We start from the raw sequence: 22,185 nt of genomic DNA on the forward strand, positions 1-22,185 counted from the left end.
TGGGTTTAGTCTGGTTTGGAACATTGACAGAGCCACTGGTTTTTAAAGTGATGGGATAGATTTTTCTTGAATTTGGATAAAGAGGTGATGGTGGTGAGTTGAGGCGGAAGGGAATTCCATATTTTACCAATGGAATTTGCAAACAGCGAGTCACCTCCAGAGTTACAGGATCTGACTGTTTGAGCAAGTAGCCTATTTGCTGAACGCAGACTAGTTAGGTTTAGATATGGGGTGATTAAATTACGCAGTGCAGGAATGGAGTCAGGTTGGTTGAGGATTTTGAAAGCTACTGTTAGCTGGGTTTGTTGAAGTAGGTTAGGTAGTTCCACCCACCCTAGGTTGTGCAGGTTGATACAGTGATGGGTTTTATAAGGCATGCCAGTAACAAATCTAGCAATGTGATTGTAGCAGCCTGAGAGCTTATTTAGGTCAAATTTGTACAGGTTGGTGAGTATGGGTGAGGCATAGAGGAGTGAGGAGAGGAGATGAGAGCGGGCTTTGGTTTCTCTTGCTTTGGGAGTAAGAAAGGATCTTATTCTATAAAGAGACCCCAGTTTTTTGTTAACTGTTTTAATAGTTTGGTTAATGTGAAGGTCGAATCTGAGTTTGTTGTCTATGGTAACACCTAGTAATTTGGAATTTGAGTCTGGGGATATAGTAGTCCCATTTTTGGATTGAACAGAAAAGAGTATAGAGGTAGGTTTATGGGTAGGCTGGAAGAGTAATAGTTTGTTTTTTTTAGGGTTAAGGATCAAGTGGCGACCTAGCAACCTGTCTTCAACTGCGGTCAGACAGTCTTGGGTTTTGGATAATAGCTTAGTTGGTGACCTGTCCGTGTTTATAAGTGTGGAGTCATCTGCGTATTGTATACAGGAGGTCTCGGGATGACTGTGTGGAGGTCGTTTATAAACATAGAAAAGAGAAGGGGTCCCAGGATGGAGCCTTGGGGAACCCCTGTAGTGTTAGGTAATAGGGGCGAGAGTTTGTTTTGCCATAGTACGGCTTGATTTCTATCTGAGAGGTAGGCATGGAACCACTTGAGTGTTGTTTTGTCTAGTTCGAATGTTTTTAGAGTGAGAATGATGTATAAAGTTCCTCAGTCTTAATTTTTTATACACTTTTCCCATACCTGACCCAGCAACCCTAGCCTTAGTTGACTCCAGTGCTTCTAACCACTTAGCTAATTCCAGTACTGCTCTTTCAAATAAGGATGGGGTAAGTATTCGTAGGTATGAAGAAAAAGTGTATACTTCTACAACTTTGATTTTCAGAATTTTAAATTGTCAGGCTGATATGTTAAAGTTTGTTCTGACATATTGTGAAACCATGATGAACAGTTTCTTCTTGTGAAGAAAAACTGCTTTAAATAACTTACTTTCAGCTGTTACACAGGTCACTACTCATTGTTTACAGTGTGTGCATGACTCTGTTAATACTTCTTCCAGGGCTATGACCTACTGTTTTAAGGAGGTTTGCTTGGCTGCTTTTTCGGTATCTCACAGATGTAAAAATTATATTTTAAGTTATTTCCTCTTCTCTAGATGTGATCAAAAAGTGTGATGAAAGGGGCAAGCTGATGCAGGGAATCTCTTAAGATTTTCAGCCTTCCTTTTCCAAATTGTCCAAGGGGTTTTCTTTCTTCCATCCAGTTTTGGAAAAAAAAAATGAATGAACAGTCTCAACAAAATTCAGGTAAACAGACATTTAAGAAGTGGCAAGACAGTTCCAAAAAGAACTCTCAAACCTTCCAAAACCAAGGACAGTTCAACAAGTCTGATTATTAAAGAGACCTTATGACCCCCTCCCACCCTGACCCCCTATGTCTTCTAGAAAGTCTGGCTGTCCATTTTTCTTTTTGGCAACAGATTGTTTCAGACAAATGGGTTCTGAAAATAATTCATAAAAGTTATAGATGGCAGTGGGGAGAAATTCCTCCCTTCCAGGGGGTCATTTTTCATCCTGCAGATCTTTTGATGTGATGTTGCCCTATCCCGCCTTCATTCGTAACTGGTTGAGTTTGGAACCAGTCCTCGGTTCCAATTCGGCCTTATACAAAAGCTCGAGGTCTTCGTCTTCCACTAGCTTGTGGTTGTAACCCTATCCCATCATGCCCTAGGAAGCTCCCAGATCTCGTTTGCCGCTAAACAAGTTTGGGTGCTTCTATTCTTGCTCTGGCTAAGTGGAGTTTTTCTTCCTTGATTTTTTGGATAGTTGTAGTTTAAATATATATATATATATATATATATATATATATATATATATATATATATAATTTTCTAATGTTTATTACATACTTTAAAATGAAGTTAGTGTGTTCGCTTCTGTTGGTTGGTTGTTGTTGGCCGTTGTTTCTTTCTCTAGGCCTTTTTCCCTTCCCTATCCCAGCTAAAATTTATATTTTCTAAGCCTGGTTGTAGTTAGAGGGCTTCCTTTTAGTTTTTACCTTCTACAGGCTTATTTAAGTTAGAGAGCTCTGTAAACTTCAGGTATTTTCCCTTAATTTGCCTGGCAAGCTTGTTTAAGTTAGAGGGCTTCCGTTGGCTCTTTTAACTTAGAGGGCCGTTTTTCTTCCCTACCTGTATTTTCCTTTATCTTAGGCACACTCTTTTAGCTTAGAGAACTGCTTTTTCTCTGCCTAAATTGCAATGCTTAGTTTATTATTGTTGTGTTTGTTAAATAAAAAAAAATAAATAATAATATATATATTTCTGTGGTAGTAATTAGCTAGTATAGTTGCTGTTGTTGTTGTTGTTATTGATAGCCATGCCTAAAGAACCTAAGGAAACTAAACCCTCTGGGTTTAAGAAATGTGAAAAGTGTAATCAAAAAATGTTGTTGACTGGTGGTCACACTGTTTGTGTATACTGCCTTGGAGTAGTCCATTTACAGGAATCATGTGCCATCTGCCATTCATTCAGCCATAGAGGTTTGCTTGAGAGAAAAAAATAAGTTGATTTTGAGAGGCTTGCTGAAGATCCCCTTCACAGAGGCTATTGAAGAAGGTCAGGAAACTTCAAAATTGTCAAAATCCCTGTCTTCCAGATACGAGAAGTTGGGAAAAAGGTCACCGTCTTCCAGTGCTCGTTCGGAGCTGTCAGAAAAATTGTCTAAAGTGTCATCTTCTGACCCAAAGACTGCTGGGCCTGCAAAACCTACTACCTCGGCTCCTTCTGCGGTTTTGGTGCTGATGGAGTTTCACTTACTGAGCTGGTCCCCCAGTATTGGAGCCGGTTTCTCCTACTTTGAGATCCCCTTTGCTTCAGTCTGCTAGATCTCCTACTCCCTCCTCTCGACCGTCCAGGAGCCTCTCTGATGATGATGTGGATTGTGTGGTGCGGAGGCTATTAAGGACATCGCTGCTGGCCAAACTGTTGTTGGATGCAACCCAGAGGGATTTGGAACCAACCAAGACTACCCCTTCACCATCGATTCCTCCACTGATCTGATCTGGGACCTCGGAGCTGTAGTGCCTGGAACTGATTGTAGTGGAACTGCTGGACCCGAGACCTAAATCAGGATCTTCGGGCCCGACTACTGCTCCAACATCCTCAGTTCCATCTGAACTCCAGTAGTCTAGGAGCTGACTGTCTCTGGTCGGGTCCGGGGAGGAGAGTCAGATCAGACAGTTGTTGGATCCAAACTCAGTGGTTAACTCCTACATGAGACTCATTTCTTATGCAGCAGATGGAGCGAGTAGGGCAGTGGGTTCAAGAATTTCCCTAAGGAGACATTCCTGGATACGCTTGTATGACTTTGCAGAGCCCTTTAAATCTTCTTTTGTTAATGCCCCTTGTGATGGCTTGTCCTTGTTTGGCCAAAATTCAAAGACACACTAACCAGGTGTGAGCAAAAAGGAAAAACTCTCTCTGCTATAGGAGTCCATTTTTCCCTACCTTCTAGACCTTACCCAAAAGGCCAAAAGGGAGGAAAAATGTGGTTCTGAAAATCCCAGAGAGTTTTTCAGGACACGCGTGGTGATTCTACCCAAGAGGCAGAGAGGGAAGCAGTAATGGAATATGCTGACCATGCGGTAGAGGGGGTCAGCAGAATCAGGGTGACGGGGAATCATTCCATGGTAATTCCAGCGCTCATGAAAGGGGGCCCTTCTGTCTATCTCTGGAGGCAGTCAGGGGTTGCTTATCTTTGTACCCAGAAGCCTGGCTAAAAATAACAAAAGACAAATGGGTACAAAGCATCTTATCCAGAGGTTTCTCTATACCCTTTTCCTTCCCCGTTCCAAACATAAAGAGCATCCCGGACGTTCCACTCAGTCAAAGGGAGCAGGCAGTTCCAGAAATGCAATAGCTGCTGGACAAAAGAGTCATCCAAATAGTCTCCACAGACCAAATAGGATTTGGAACTTAGTCAAGGTTCTTTTTAGTTCCAAAGAAAACAGGGTACTGGAGACCATCCTGGATCTTAGCAGATTAAACAAATCAGTAAGAAAAACAAAGTTCCAGATGGTAACACTGCAGTCAATACTCCCCTTTCTGGGAAAATACAATTGGATGTGCTTTGTATACCTCCAGGATGCGTACTACCACATAAAAATGGACAGGCGATCTAGGAGTCGTTTGCACTTTCGGCTGGGAGCCAGTCACTATCACTTTCGAGCACTGCCCTTTGGTCTCACTACAGCCCCCAGAGTGTTCATCAAGTTTATGGCAGTAGTCACGGCTCAGTTCAGATGCCCAGGATTCTAAGTGTTTCCATACCTAGATGACTGGCTCCTAACCGTTACCATCGAGCATCTACTAACAAAAGCAAGAGACACAACCTTGCAGCTTTGCTCTCACCTAGGGATCACAATAAATTTAGAAAAATCTGACTTGTTGCCATCGCAGCGTATTATTTTTATAGGAGTAGATCTAGATACAACAAAAATGATGGCAAAACTTCCTGCCGAAAGAGTTCAAGTCCTATGACATCAAGTCATAAATCTACTTTCCAAGGAAAAGGTACAAGAAAGAATGGTCTTGGAAGTCTTGGGAACCATGGCAGGAGCAATAAAATTGGTTCCATAAGCACGCCTACGTATGAGAATTCTGTAGTGGCTACTGTTTGCTCAGTGGTCTATGCAGGAGCTACCCACGTCACATCAAATTATGATAACAATCTTGCAAGAAAGACCTTCATTGGTGGCTTCACTCCATTCATGTGACATTAGGTCGACCCTTTGTTCTTCCACAGCCATTAGCCACAGTGACCACGGATGCTTCCCAGATAGGGTGGTGGGGGGTATTATCTGGGAAGAACAGTTCAAGGCACTTGGCAGGATCACAAGGCCCATTTGCACATCAATGTTCTAGAGATGAGGGTGGTACTTCTACAGTTGCAAGCATTCCAAGAGTCTCTTACGCTAGGAACTATTGGAATACAGACAGGCAACATGTCGGTTGTGTGGTACATAGACAAACAAGGAGGGACCAGGTCTTACCCCCTTTGCTGGGAGGCCCTCAGATTATGGCAGTCCCAATGTTTTCTAATAGCAATGCACATCCGGGGGAAATCCAACATAATAGCAGACAAACTCAGCAGAGAGATTCTGATGCCTCACGAGTGGTCCCTAAAACAAGAAGTAGCGGAGATGATTTTCCGAAATGGGGCCAGCCTTGCTGTGACCTTTTTGCCACGTCCATGAATGTCAAATGCAGCAGCTATCTTGCCTTTATACCCCCTTCCGGGGGAGTCACCAAGGGATGCATTTGTTCACGATTGGCCCTTCGGTCTCCTCTGTGCCTTTCCTCCTTTTCTGCTGATACCCAAAGTTTTTCGGAAAGGCAATTCCTTGGGAAGGAATTTGATTCTCATCGCCTCTTACTGTCCTCATCAGATCTGATTTCCCTTCCTGTGGCCTCATCTTCAGCATGAGCCATGGATTCTGGACCAGTTCCAGACCTTCTAATTCATGCATCAGGGATGCTCCACCCCCCTTTCAATCCCTCAAATTGACAGCTTGGCTGCTTCGATTCCAGACATAGCCAGGCTCCCTAACCTCTCCCCATCAGTCAAACATATTTGATCTCGCCTCATAAGGCTTCAACGAGAAAGTTATATGCCAGCAAATGGAAGAGATTTTCTTCTTGAGCCTTGAATAACGACATTGGTCCCTTCTCTGCCCCTATATTTTCCATTCTTGAGTTCTTGGCAATGCTATTTAATGACGGCACAGCTGCAGCTACTATTCAAGTTCAGTTAGCAGCAGTATCTAACTTCCACATAGTTGAATCAGGGCCAAATGTGATGTCCCACAGACTTTGCAAGGCTTTTCTTAAGGGAAGTATTATATTAAGACCACCCATTAAAGCTCCACTGGCACCATGGGACCTAAACTTTGTTTTATTCAATTTGATTCTTCCCCCTTTTGAGCCTACATCAGCCTGCTATCTGACGTTTCTAAACTGGAAAACAATCCTTTTGATAGCCATCACTTCTGCTAGAAGAGTCTCAGAACTACAGGCTTTGTCAATAAAGCCCCCCTACATGCTTTTCCACAAAGACAGAGTATCCCTATGAACAAACCCATTCTTTCTACCCAAAGTCTGCTCAGAATCTAATTTTAACCAATCCATAGACCTACCAGTTTTTTTCTCCAACTATGGTAACAAGGTTCAGGCACCTAGGCAGTGACACATTTCCCTGTGGTACATTTGGCTGGGGACACATGGCTGAAGTGACATTTAGCTGCAAGGAAATATGGCGATTTGCATATTTCCTGTGGGCAAAGAGAAGCACACACTGCCATGCTCACTGCTTTAATAACCAAATGCATGGAGGCAGAAGAAGTAATGAGTGTTGTGCTCAGTGTACAGTACATACTTATGTAACTACAACCTGTAGAAGTATGCAACAGCATGGAGAATATCCTGCAGGCTACTGTCTGCATTTTAGGTAATGTTCCATAAACACTGTGAAGGGGGTAGTGGCCCACACACACCAATTATAAAGGAGCTGCACATTGTGCACTGCATTTTTACTGCCACTGACATGCCCTCTGACCAGCTTGCTGCTGATGACTGCCATATTGCCTGCTGTCTCATGTTCCCTTGGGGACCATGGGCATTGTTTTTCCCTTGTGCATTTGGTTATTGAAGTTGTGGGCATGGCAACATATTCTTCTCTTTGCCCACAGGGAATTTGAAAACAGCCATATTTCTCTGCAGCTGAATGTCACTTCAGCCATGTGTCCCCAGCCAAATGTACCACAGAGAAATGTCTCATTGCCTAGGCATCTGAACCCAGGCAGAGGGTTCAGCACCTAGACAGTGAAAGACATTTCTCTGTGGTACATTTGTATATGCTGCACCAACTAGATGTACATAGGCAATTATGCTTCTGCTTACATAAGACAAAGGATTTCAGAAAATTTGACCAATTATTTGTAACATTTTTCAGACTCAAACAAAGGTGCTCCTGTATCAAAAGTCACACTTTCAAAATGGCTATCAGATTGCATTACCTTTATTTACAATTCTCAAAGCAAAGAACTTCCTGAAAAAGTAAAATGTCATTCTACAAGAGCCATAGCAACCTCCTCTGCCTTTCGAGCGAGATTACCAATTGATACCATTTGTGCTGCAGTAACATGGGCAAGACCTCATACCTTTATCACTCATTACAAAGTAGATTTTTCCTCCTGGAACAGGGCCGCTTTTGGGTCCATTGTTCTGAAGAATATTCTCCTGTGAGCCACCCAAGAAATATGGTGCTAGGGACTGTGTCCCAACCAGTTAAGAATGAAGGCGAGATAGGACAACATCACATAAAGAAGTTATGTACTCACCATAATGTTTCATTGTCCATCTTGCCTTCATTCTTACATCCCACTCTCTTTCCCCGTACCTTTGGCTCCTGGAGGACAGAGCAGTTAAAATTGGAAATAAAGGTTCTCTGATCTTCTTCATTTTTCTATACGTTTTTGATAGTTATTGGTATCTAGTGTTATATCAGCAAACAAGATCTGGGGAGCTTCCTAGGGCATGATGGGATAGGGTTACAGCCACGGGCTAGTGGAAGACCTCAAGCTTTTGTATAAGGCCGAGTCAGAACCGAGGATCGGTTCTGAACCCAACCAGTTAAGAATGAAGGCGAGATGGACAACACACATGAAACGTTATGGTGAGTACATAACTTTTTTCCACCTCTTCCTCATCACATGCTGTCCCAAGGAGTGACAGATGCAGTTCCTCCTTCACAGGTGGGGAATGAGTTTTATTCAAGGATGTTCCTATTGCCAAAGAAAGAAAATGCTTGGAGATCAGTTATGGATCTTTCTTTCCTAAACATGTTCGTGATAGTACCAAATATAAAACTGTGTCACTACACAACCTGATACCTCTTCTTCATCTTTCAAGTTTCCTGGTAACAGTGGACTTAAAAATCACATCCCTATTCATCCAGACTTCAGGCGTTTTTTATGGTTTTATGTGTCTGGATCACATTATCAGTTCTCTGCCTTACCCTTTGGACTATCCACTACACCAAGAGTGTTAACAAACTGATTTGCTCCAATTATAGCTCACTGCAGGCTACAGAGTATACACATTTTTAATATTTAGAAGATGTACTTATCTTTGCAGTCTTTTTCAAATTGTCAGAAATCTCTGTTTCCTTGGGTGAGAGATCTCTTAACACAAGTTGGGATTCCAAGAGAACATTCAAAAGTTTTTCTTGACTCTCTCACACTGGATTGCATTGGCATCTAGGCACCTCAGTTCAAACAGCTTTTCTTCCACAGCAAAAAAAAAAAAAAAAAAAAAAAAAACAGATCATTATTTAGATCTATTTCATAGGTTTTTCCACTCATACCTCGGTCACTGTGAGGAAATACCTCAAGATTTTGGGTTTCATGGTATCTATGATTCTCTTGATACCCCTGGCAAGACTCAAGATAAGAAAGATAGAGTAGTATCTGAAATCTCTTTGGTCCCCTGCATCAACACCCTTTATCTTTTTAGATCCCAGTTCTGGGGTTTGTCAGAAGAGATTTTTTTTGGTGAAGACAACAGATATCATTAAATCTATGTCATCCCTTCTCCCTCCCTGCTGCAAAGCAGTCAGTCACCACAGATGCTTTGAACTTTGGATGGGGAGCAGTTTCAGGAGAGATAAAAATGCAGGGGGGGTGTGGGACACCAAAGATAGATGGAAGCACATAAACGTCAAGAAGATACTCACCCTGATCAAGGCACTCGACTGTCTGAACCATCTTTGTTCCCCAGGATCTCTTCAAGTGGTTACAGACAATACCGCAGTCAAGTGGTACATCAACAAGCAAGGGGGAACCTGGTCATATCCCCCTTGCCAGACTATCCATTTTAGGGAGGGATACAGCTTCACAACACAGTCTTACTCTACAGTTGTCCTACATTCTGTCAGAGCAAAACTGTGTGCAAATAAGCTGAACAGGACCAGGGCAGACCCTCAAAAATGGAAACTAGATCAGGGGGTCTTCCAGAATTTGATCCACTTGTAGGGAGTTACTGAAGTAGATCTCTTTGATTCCTTTCTGAACAATCAACTGGAAAAATTATGTTCCAGAACTCCATGCAAGAAAGCCTGGAAGACTGATACCTTTTCTTTTATTTGGACAGGCATGTTTCTGTATGTCTTTCCACCGTTTCCACTAATATCCTGGGTACTTCTGAAGATTCAGAAGGAATACCCCAAGATCACTGTAGTAACTCCCTCTTGCCCCAGGCAACTGTGGTTCTCCCTTCTTTTGGAAATGGCCAGGGGCAATTACCACAGGCTTTCTCACAGACTGGATCTACTTACACAAGACATGGGTGTTTGATGCTTCCCAAATTCAATCATCTGCAATTGACTGCTTGGTTGATAGGATCTTAATTCCTTTTAGGCACTTGTTTTCTGAGGACATGCAGCAGGTACTAATGGAGGCAAGGAATCCTGCCATTAGAAAATGATATATTAGCAAATAGAAAGGATTTTCTAGTTGGTGTCAACAACACAACCAGTACCCATTCAGGGATAGTTGTGTGGTTTTACAATACTTCTGAGAGTTACGATCTTGTGGCCTTTCTTATTCCTTTATCAAGGTTAATTTATTGGCCATTTCAGCATGTCTGCCCATAGATCCTATTCTGTCAAGGCAATCTGTTGACAAAATGTTCTTGAAAGGGAATTTGCATATGAGGCCTCCAAGTAAACCAGTGGGCCCTCCGTGGGCTCTTAATTTTGTGTTAGAAAAGCTAACACTTGCTCCATTTAAGTCAGCTAATCAGAGTGACTTGATGTTCTTAACATGGAAATCAGTTGTATTGATTGTTCTGACCTCTGCAAGAAGGGTATCTGAGTTGCAATCTCTTAATGTGAGTCAACTCTACTTCATTTTTCATATGACAGGGTTTCTTTGAGAACTAATCCTTCTTTTATACCTAATGTGGTATTCGGGTTTACTTTAAGCCAAATTATCCATCTCCCTATTTTCTTTACTGAACCTACAAATGAGAGAGAAAGGCTATGCCATACCTTGGATGTCCTCGGTCACCTCAGGTACTATCTTGACTAAACTAAATCTTTCAGATCTTCATGTCAGTTGTTCATGTCTTGTGAAAGTAAGAGTAAGGAACAACCTAAGTCAAAACAGACTGTTTCCAAATGGTTGTCTAAGGCTATTAGTTTTTGTCATAGTACCATGACAAATCTATTCCAGGCAGGGTCAATACTCACTGTACCAGACACTTGGCTTCATATGTGGCTTTTTGGAAAGGGTTGGATTCTAGAAATATTCTAGAAGCTGCTACTTGGTCCTCTGTACATACTGTTTCAGAGCACTTTAAGCTTGATTCCTTCTCTAGGTCTAGATCAAGCTTTGCTAGGACCATTCTCGAGGGGCTTCTGGACCCTTCTCCTTCCTCCTTCCAAATACAGTTAGTTATGGTAACCTAACCATATAGCTAAGGCTACTGCAGCAGTGATTATTATGAAAAACATACATAGTACAGTTGTGTAAGTTTAACTTTCCATAACAGTAGATATTCAAATGATCACTGCTGCAGTGTATCACCCCCACCTCCACAGTAGCTCATCCAGTTCCACCTCCCACCTTTACTGGACCACACCTCCTACCAGAGACATTCTCAGCCTCCAACAAGGATCATTGCAGAGAGATGCCCAATGTAGTACCCTTTCCCCGGGATAGATATGCCCCTCCCTCTCTGCTAGTCTGTCAGTTGCTCATACCACTACTCAAACCGGAGTCATAGTCAAGGCTTTATCCTCTCTATACCACCAAAGTGACAGATATTTTAGTATCAGTACCTTTTAGTGACCTCTTTAATGAAGATCTGCAGTGGGTACTGAAGGAGGCAAGAAAATCTGATTGAAAATCTTATACTGACAAGTGGAAATTATTTTCTAGTTGTTGCCTAGCCAATAACTAGGGTCCCTTCAGCTTCTGGAAGCCTGACGGTTGTTGTGTCCTGGACAGGGCAATTTTTTCTTTCCTTGAAGAAATGGAGAAATCATCTACTAATAACCAAACACTGGAAAAGTAAGCATAAATGAACTCCACATCATTGGTTAACTAACAAATGTGCTTTATTATGAAATAATTTGCATATATCACCAAAGCTTTTGAGACCAGCTCTTTGACAGTGGCTCCAGCAACAGATGCTTGTCTACCACAACTCCACATCTCTTTCGGCTTTCAAGCTTAAAGAGCCAAAAATAGTACTTGGCAGTATCATATTTATGTGGGAGTCTTAAACCACCAACATACATACCCTTGCCAGTATGAGACTAGCATTAAACATTGCAGGGAAAAAGGATAGCTTGGGAAATCTGGATGGACCAAGGGAAACAGTTTATAAACCTAAGTGCTATAATTTATTGTTACAACAACCCCTCTTCAAAAAATTAGTGCTGCATTGAGAATCTTACACAATCGTAGATTGTTTGTGCTCAGATTTAGAGTGATAGCTCTAAGATGTAGCTGGTTTATAAATGATGCTCACTGTTTAGAGCCTTTGTCACTTCATGGAACAGTTTCTTGTCTTGTCCAGCTATCTTGTGCCAATTTCTGGTTCATTCAGTTATTTGTTCTTTGAGGCTTCTCTTCTGCTCAAAGTCTTTGTGTGTCAGCAAACTGTATGATGAGAGGAATGGGAAATACACATTATAATTTGGATATAGATTTCTTTTATTTATTTCTTCCTTTGTGTTTCTTCCAGCTTTGAATTGTTGATGGCCTGCTGGACCTGGATTTTGTCATTACAAATGTAAATGTTGACATTTATGGTGGACTGTGGAGACAGGCTCCTTCATCCAATAATTCTTACCAGACAGACATAGTTTAAAATTTAATCTTACTGGTTTTCTGGAGAGGCTGTTTACAGCAATGGGGTTACTGTTAATTGTCCACATGGGTGGTATTCAGCTGGAGTTTGTTCCAGTAAGTGAGACATTGCCTTACTGTGGCTGCAAATTGTGGAAAGGAAAACACTGTTCATTTTAGGAGAGCATTGTTGATTGCATATGTACCCCTAACAAGTTGCTCTGAGTATTTAGTCTTCTTTAAGAACATGTGTGTTTTGATGTGGTGAATAATGTACTACCTGGAGATTCTGTAATTCTACAGGGCAACTTCATTGATCATATGGAGAATGGTTGAGATACCTAGAGTAGAGTGAATGGGAAAAGTGGTTTGCCTGATCAGAACCTGAATGGTGAATTTTTTTTAGATTTCTGTATGAGTCATGGACTGTCCATAGCAAACACTATATTTAATCACAAGAATGCTCATAAGTATATTTCGTACCAATGCACCTTGAGTCAAAGGTCAATGATCATTGTTACAAATGTGTCATGAGACCTGAAGTCAAATATTCTGGACACTTGGGTCAAGAGAGGTGCTAAGTTGTCGACTGATATTTATTTGGGGTGAGTTGGGACAGATGGCTGAGATAGTTACAGGATAAACCTGGGAAAGCCCAAACAAAGAGTGAGTGTATCCTAAATCACTTACATGATGGTTCTATGTGGTTCATAGGTTCATAGGTTCATACTAGGCTATCTGCCCTGGGGCATTTATAAGCCTAGCCCGATTGTGTTTGGCTTACGCCACCCCTTGATTTGAGTATACTGTGCCTCTTTTAAAGTTTAGTTTACTGTGCCTGTGTCTAATAGTGACACGGAAGTAATCCCTGGGACAAACCTACGATCCCCCATCCACTCATCAAGATTCTTCTTGAAGAGAGTCAGTGAGGTGCTCTGCCTAACATGAATTGGAATTCTATTCCAGAGCGAAGGGAGCCTCTGGGTTATGAATCTGTCCCTCCAGCATGTTCTATTTATTTCTGTGCTGAGGTTCAAGTCCCTTGATCGTGTGGCTCTAAGGGCTTTAGATTTACTGAGGTGGAGCATGTCCATTAATTCTGGGTTGGACATAGCTTTATATGTAAGGCATAGATTGCCTCGAAGTAGGCGGTATGCAACTGAGTAGAGCTGGAGTTTTTTTAACCAAGCAGCATATGGCATCTGTTTGAGTCCCTTGATCCTCCTGGTGAGGTACTTTTGGGGTCTTTCTAATTGCTGCAGGTGTCGGGTAAGGTACATCCCAAAGGGGGCATTGTATTCTGTGATGGGCCTGATGAGGGATGAATAAAGGGGCACAATTACCTCTCTTGATCTAGATGTGAATCCTTTCATGATGAGGTGGGCTATGTAGAAGGTCTTTCTAACCACTTTGGCAATGTGGTTGTCAAAGGAGAGATTGCTATCAACTTGGGTCCCCAGATCCCTAATTACTTTCTCTGTACTTAATGGGTTACCACCTATGTGGTAATTTATGGGCACATTGTTTTTGCCAAAGGGTATGACTATACACTTTTTGGCATTTAGCTTTAGACCATGGCTCTGGCACCAGTTATCCGTCTCTGCGAGACCTTTTTGAAGGATGTTTGTGTCAGCTGGAGAGTTGATTATGGCGCCCAGTTTACAGTCATCTGTGAACTTGGTGAGCCATAGTCCTCCCACGCTGGCCTGTACCTCAGAAAAGTAAATACCGAACAAGAGAGATCCCAGGACAGAACCTTGTGGGATGCCACTTGTGACTGGTTTAGAGTCGTCTGACATGGCTCCAGCAACTCTGACTCTGTGGGTTCTGTCTTTAAGCCAGTTTGCGACCCATCTTGTGACATAGGGGTTTATATTTAGGCTGGATAGCTTATCTATGATGCCCGAGTGGGGTATTGTGTCAAATGCACTACCTGTGGACTACCTTCCTTTCATCTATGGCCTTGGTGACTGTTTCGAGGAAGTCGACCAGGTTCAAAAAGCAGGATCTGCCCTTGACGAAGCCAAATTGGGTAGGATCTAGTGTCTGTAGGTCCCCAATGTCTTTGTTTATGAGTTCCATGATGATCCTCTCCATAGCCTTGCAGACTAGGCTAGTCAGGCTTATGGGGCGATAGTTTCCAGGGTCCGCAGAGGTGCCACCTTTGTGGAGTGGGACCACTGTTGCTGTATGCCATTCTTTGGGCACATATCCTGTAGTGAGGCTGAGATTGTACAGCAGTTTTACTTGAGGGATTAGTTCTTCTTGGAGTTCATGTAGGACGCAACCCGGGACGCCATCTGGTCCCATGGAAGCAGTGTTTTTTGCTTTGGAGAAGGCGGCCTTCACCTGAGCATCAGAGATGTTTGGGAGGCTGCACTCTGCCGGGATAGATACTTGCTCTTTTGTGGGGGAGAGGGTAGAGAAGTTTGCACTGAACCTGTATGCCAGGATATTGGCGATGTCTGTGGGTTCAGTGTATTTTTTGTCGCTTAGAATCAACTCAGAACAAGTCTGGGAGTTGCATCCCAGGTTCCTAACATAACTGAAAAAAGCCTTATGATTGTCTTTAGTGTCCTGTGCAATTTTTCTCTCGAAGCTGGCCTTGGAGGATTTTATGAGGGATCGTAATTTTTTGCTAGTACTGATCAGAGATGCCTTCCCTTTTAGGGATTTTGCTCTATCATGTAGTAGCTTCCTCCTTCTGTTGTACAGTTTATTTATGGCTGGGGTCCACCAGACTGGACGCCTGTCTTTGGATGATTGGGTCTTGATTTTGTTTGGGATAGCATGATCCATGCATTCCTGGAGATGTCCGTAGAATGCGTTTATATAGGATTCTGCAGTTTGGGCCGTAGTTTCCACTGGCCCTGGGGCCTTGAAGGATTCCACTTCGGTTTTGAGAAGTGTGAAGTTTGCTTTTGAGAAGTTTTTCACTGTGGTTTTCTGGGCTGGCGGTGGGGTCGGGATATGGATATCCAGTGAAATTAATTTATGGTCTGATCTTACCAATGAGGGATATACTTCTGGTATGGAGCATAGAGTCCGCATGTTGGTAATGATCAGGTCTAGTATGTTTTCCCCTCTTGTGGGAGTGGTGACTAGTTGTTCCATAGCATTTGAGTTTATAAATTCCAGGAACCTTTGGGCTAAGGTGCTGGGGCTTGAGTAATGCTCCCAGTCTATGTTTGGGTAGTTGAAGTCGCCCAATATAATGGTGTTCCAATGTTTTCAGGAAAGCTGAGTGGGATTCCTGACTTTGAGAGGGTGGTCTGTAGGATGCTATAAACTGAAAAGCAGTCTTGCCCACTGTCAGTTGCACATGGATGGTCCCCGATACTTCGTACAATGCCACTAACCTGGAGGTGTGGATATCCTTGATAAATATGGAAACTCCCCCTCCTTTTGTGGTTCGGTCCGGGTTTTGGGGCCAAAAAGCATGATATGAGGTATAACCTGGTAGTGCTGGGGTGCTCTCTGGAGCCTTGAACCAGGTTTCTGTCACTGCACAGATATCGATGTTCTCCATACTGAGGAGAGCTTCGAGTGCATGCATCTTGAGGTTAAGACTTCTGGCGTTTAGCAGCATTACCCTTAGTTTCTTGTTCCTTGTGCTGTCTATGGAGGTGGGTTTGACTTTTGAGCCTTGCCTAAAAAAGGCAGTATGGGGGTGGCAAGAGCCTTTGCCAATATCCGAAAGCCCAGGGGTGAGAGGTGCAAGCCGTCCCTAGCGAAGCAACGTGGCTTGTCGAGCATGTCATCCCAGGCTGACAGACACTGGATCCCCTTTGAATGACACCAAAATTTTTGCCAATTGTTAAAATCGATCATTTTGTCTTTATACTGTGGCATCATTCTAGGTGAGGGTAAGATGCTGCTCAAGGTCAGGGTCATACCGGCCTGGGCTACATGATCAGAGAGCTCCTATATGTCTCTTTTCATGTAGTCGAGGGAGGTACGTCTCAGGTCATTCACGCCAGCATGTACAATGACTGAGTCATATTTGTATTTGCTTTGGAGTGACCCGAGTGCTTGCGTTATGTGGCGGATCCTAGCGCCCGACAGGCAGCTCACTGTGACCTTCTCTTTATTCAGCCTGGTGAGCGGGACGTCAGTGTGTCTGACAATAGAGTCACCTATTACAAGAGTATCAGGTGTGTTATTCAGCCTTAAGGGCTGTGACTGCTTGGCACACTGACTTTGTGTGCTATGTGTTGTACATGTTTTGTTTTGGGGTAGCGTTTGCTTGGATGTCTGCTTTGGAGGTCTCTGTTGCTTAAATAGATTTTTATTTAGAGCCTCCGAGTATGTTTTTGTGTTTTCATGTGTTTGGTTCGCTGTTGTGGTGGGACTATGTGATACTGGAATTGTGTTGTGTGAGGTTACCTTCTCCTCCTGACTGGTTACACCAGTTTTGAGATTAGAGTGCTCAGCCTCCAGATTGGCTATATGGTTGCATCTCTCACATATATTTGAACCTGTTTGGAGGAGGAGAGGGTTGTCCGTGTACATGAGACAGTTGTAACATTGCCTCAAAATTCCCAGATTCACCAGCTGGACTTTAGAGGAAACCATTGACTGTCCTTTGGACATGCAAGAGCAATATAGGGAACTGAATTAAAACGGACCAATAGGGGACAAGGTAATCGTAGAGAGTATAAGAGTAAGTAGTGCTTATAGTTTATTAATGCTAACTTGTAAAATTACTTATTTGGACCAGTGAGGAGCCTTAGAATGAGAATATGGTGTTTAATTTGAGAGATAGAGCAGTTCTAAGGGAAAAAGTGAAGAGCAGACTTTGTGGAGCCAGGAATAGTTTAAACCCAATTAGGCGGCACTGCCCGATGTTGCGCTATGCGCAAAAATGCTCAAAACCGCGCAAAAGAGGGTTTTAAGAGAGGGAGATCAAGGAGTTAGGAATTGACCCAAAATGGCCAGTAAAACTACAGTTTCAAGGCAGTAACCACTCCCACAGGGGCAGGCAGGCTGCTCAATGTTTATCACTGCCACTGATGAACACAGAGACTTCCCTTTAGCCCAAGCAAACAATGGCCACCAAGAAACTTACAAACAGTTCAGAACAGCAAATCTGTAACTGAACTTTTTTAAATCTCAAGAAAAGTGGGAAAAAAGCAAGATTTTTTTGTTTTTTTTTTTGTTTTTCTTAAGGAAAGCAGAGGTTCACAAGTATCAACAAGTTAGAACAGTGCAGTAAATGACCCACACTTGAGTGCTAGGCCAGAGACAGATAAAATGCAAGTTTTAAGAAAGAAACGATTTTAAAAATAAGTGCAGGTAGGAATTTCAGTAATCAGCTCTAGGTTGTGTTCTAAATACAGTTACCAACACAGAAATCAAGTTTAACAAGCCAGAAAATGCTCAAAAGTAGGTGGCAATGCAGAAAAACTTAAATAATCTGAAGCAAAATACTTAAAATCTCAAAAGTGGCTCCTTTCTTCTCTCAGCATTTTCTCCTCTTGGTGGGTGCTTCACCAACAGCCAACAAGTCCAAAAAGACGCCAAAACCATGAGGCAATCGGGTTTTAAGAGAGGGAGATCAAGGAGTTAGGAATTGACCCAAAATGGCCAATAAAACTACAGTTTCAAGGCAGTAACCACTCCCACAGGGGCAGGCAGGCTGTTCAATGTTTATCACTGCCACTGATGAACACAGAGACTTCCCTTTAGCCCAAGCAAACAATGGCCTCCAAGAAACTTACAAACAGTTCAGAACAGCAAATCTGTAACTGAACTTTTTTAAATCTTAGAAAAGTGGGAAAAAAGCAAGATTTTTTTGTTTTTTTGTTTTTTTTTAAGGAAACCAGAGGTTCACAAGTATCAACAAGTTAGAACAGTGCAGTAAATGACCCCACACTTGAGTGCTAGGCCAGAGACAGATAAAATGCAAGTTTTAACAAAAAAAGATTTTAAAAATAAGTGCAGGCAGGAAATTCAGTAATCAGCACTAGGTTGTGTTCTAAATACAGTTACCAAGACAGAATTCAAGTTTAACAAGCCAGAAAATGCTCAAAAGTAGGCGGCAATGCAGAAAAACTTAACAAATAATCTGAAGCAAAATACTTAAAATCTCAAAAGTGGCTCCTTTCTTCTCTCATCGTTTTCTCCTCTTGGTGGGTGCTTCACCAACAGCCAACAAGTCCAAAAAGATGCCAAAACCACGAGGCAATCGGGTTTTAAGAGAGGGAGATCAAGGAGTTGGTAATTGACCCAAAACGGCCAATAAAACTACAGTTTCAAGGCAGTAACCACTCCTACAGGGGCAGGCAGGCTGCTCAATGTTTATCACTGCCTCTGATGAACACAGAGACTTCCCTTTAGCCCAAGCAAACAATGGCCTCCAAGAAACTTACAAACAGTTCAGAACAACAAATCTGTAACTGAACTTTTTTAAATCTCAGAAAAGTGGGAAAAAAGCAAGATTTTTTGTTTTTGTTTTTTTAAGGAAAGCAGAGGTTCACAAGTATCAACAAGTTAGAACAGTGCAGTAAATGACCCCACACTTGAGTGCTAGGCCAGAGACAGATAAAATGCAAGTTTTAAGAAAAAAACGATTTTAAAAATAAGTGCAGGCAGGAAATTCAGTAATCAGCTCTAGGTTGTGCTCTAAATACAGTTACCAACACAGAATTCAAGTTTAACAAACCGAAAAATGCTCAAAAGTAGGCGGCAATGCAGAAAAACTTAACAAATAATCTGAAGCAAAATACTTAAAATCTCAAAAGTGGCTCCTTTCTTCTCTCAGCGTTTTCTCCTCTTGGTGGGTGCTTCACCAACAGCCAACAAGTCCAAAATGTAACTCCCGCTTCCTGAAGAGTTTCTTCCATATACCTGGGGAAACTGGGGATGTGGAGTCTGAAAAGATCCTGTTCAAGACCTCAGTAGTTGAAACAGTGCGAAAAACCTGTTGTTATGAGGTGGTTGTCATTTATCTTGGTGGTAACTGTATGCCATGCTGGTGGACATCAGGAGTGAAGGAAGCTGTCAAGTTAAAGAGATTGGCCTTTCATGAAGTGTTTGTGGCGGGGTGGGGTCCTATTAATTCAAGTGATAGCTACAGACAAGCCACGAGGTCATTGGCTATGCTGGTCACCAAAGCAAAGGCCTTGGTGTGGGTTAGGCCATGAAGATCTACTTTTGTGTAGCCTCTAAGAAGTTCTAGCAAAGCATAAGATGACTCGAGAAGAGGAGATGCAATATTACCCAGGCTGATATCTGCAAAGATGGAGAAACCTTGACCTTAACAAGAGAAATTATTGAGAAATAGAGGGATCAATTTGAAGAACTCTTTAATCTTATGAACATGCTCTCATGTGAGGCAGTGCTAGAATTAGATGGTGGAACTGAATCCATTCTGGTTGATGGGATCATTTCACCAAATTCCACTGTGGCAAGTCTGCAAGAGTGGATAAGATCCATTTGGAAATGCTGAATGCAGTGGACATTGGTGAGGTGTATTAGTTAACACACCTTTTCAGTGCTGCATGGAAGACTGAAACTGTACCTTTCAGCTGGCAAACTGGGAAGTGGTACCTATTTTCAGGAAGAGATCCAGGAGGATGATTTCCTGTTACAGAGGAACCTCAGTCCTCAAACTTCCTGAGATAGCATATACCTGAGTGCTGGAAAGGAGACTTTGGCCAATAGTCAAGCTCTGATTCAGGAGGAGCACTGTGGATTTCATTCTAGCTATGGATCAGTACATCAACACAGCTACTGCATGGCTCATGGGAGTTTGTCAGTGCTGTCTACATCTGTTTTGTGGACTTTGAGAAGGCATTTGATTATATTTCCAGAATATCTGATGGGAAGTGTTAAAGGTAAACAGTTTGGGGTCCCAGGGTTTTTACTGCATGCCATTCAGTCTGTGTATTTGAGTAGTGAATAGGTGTGTCTGCATGCCTGATATTAAGCCGAATACATTCAAGGTGGGCATGGAACTCTTGCAAGGTTGTGTACTGTCTTCCTGTCTAGTTGTATTTTTCAAGGGCATTATATCAGGGTGTAGCTGAGGTCTGGAAATATTAAGTTTAAAGACATGAGGGCTGCATCTTTGTTGTTTTGCAGATTATGTTATACTCTTAACATCAAGTGACTGTGATCTTCAGTTTGCACAGGAGCAATTTGCTGCTAAATTTGAAGCAGCTGGGATACAAATCAACATCTTCAAATTAGAGGTCACGATAGTCTTCCTGGAAAGATTGGGTTGTTGTCTCCAAGTGAAGGTGGAACAGCTACCTCAGGTATAGTAGTTCAACTATCTTGGAGTTATAATCAAGACTGAGGGTGGAAGGGATTGGGAGATTGACCAGTGGATGGTGAAAATTTTCTGAAGGAAAGTACTGCTGTGCTGTACTGGAACTGGAACCAAAGACTTGTTAAGACACAAAGTCTTGCTGGCTGTACTGGAACTGCTGAATCAAAGTCTGGTTAACACAGAGTTTTGCATAAATGTGTTTGCAGTTTGTTTAAACACAGAGCCTTACAACCTGCATTAATAGGAAAATATATTTTGCAGCACAATACTATTTTACTGTAAGCACAGTTACAAATAACTTATTCTTGTTACAAACGACATATACTCTTCTGTTAGTTTGTAGTATAAAAGTACCAAAACTTTACTTTTGCTAGGTAAAGGAAGATTATAACTGCTTCTTCAATACAATACAATACTTCGGAACAAGGGTGTTCCTACCAAATACCTCTAACAAAGCTTAGAATACAGTTCTTATAGCGTGTTATTCTCATGCAGATAAGATTCTGTTTTTTTCTTTTTCTGCTGATACTTTACTTTCCAGACTTGTTTAAGGAAATGTTTTATTATAAATCAATATTATCCTTCTGTGAAACCATTTATGCTGATGTGAAAATGCAATCAATCAGAATTGTCTTTCTGCTGATTTTATAAAATTATTGTTCATTAACAGAAGTCTGAAAGGAAACATCTGTGAGAATACATCAAACTGTTTTGCTGCTAATATTGAAAAAAAAACATACTTTTGAGGAACTGATACTGTGGAAGAACATGTTTTCTGAGGAAACAGCTTTGTAAAATATCACATATTGCTAAGTTTATAAAAAAGCATGTCTTTTAATAGATATGTGTAAACTGTTCTGCAAATGTGAGAAAAGCATGTAATACTTGCTTTCCTGAATTGCTTTTTAGGTTTTTTTCTGCTGATGCTGTAAAGAAGCCTGTCTGTTATACATATAATATGGATGCCTATTTTACATTGCTAAATTCTATACATATATTCAAGCAAACTTTTTATTCTATGCTTTATCTTTTGCATTTTTATAGAAGAATTGAGTTTAACTTTTATTTATTGTTTAACACACTTAACAGTTCCCCCTTTTTATTTTAAACCAGGGCGACAAATTCATCATTGTTTGATAATACATTTTTATTATGACAATTAACAGCAGTAACTTGTTGATTAACTTTTGTTAGGCAAACTTTAATACATGTAAGCAATATGTAAGCACTACAATAACAATAATTGCAATTAATAATGTGATAATTTTTCCTGCCCACCCTGTAAATAGATTATTAAACCACTCACTCCAGTCGTCATTCCAAGTTTTTCTAGTATGTTGTGACACTTGCGCAGTGACCTCTAAATGCGCTTTTAGAGACTCTGTTTTATCTGGAATAAATGTACATTGTTCTCCTATTAAGGCACATGTACCCCCTTGGGACATCAGTATGTAATCTAATGACATTCGATTTTGTAAAACCATAGTTTGTATGGCTGTCATTTCAATAGTAATGTCTGAGATTGCATTGAAAGTGGCATTTGCTAGTACTTCAACCAATTTAGATAGTTTTCTTAACTCCCAAATGGCTTTTGCTGCTCCATACCAAGGGA

The sequence above is a fragment of the Protopterus annectens genome, chromosome 1.part2 (genome assembly GCF_019279795.1).
Source record: "Protopterus annectens isolate FY-2018-M chromosome 1.part2, PAN1.0, whole genome shotgun sequence".
In the NCBI taxonomy this organism is placed as follows: domain Eukaryota; kingdom Metazoa; phylum Chordata; order Ceratodontiformes; family Protopteridae; genus Protopterus; species Protopterus annectens.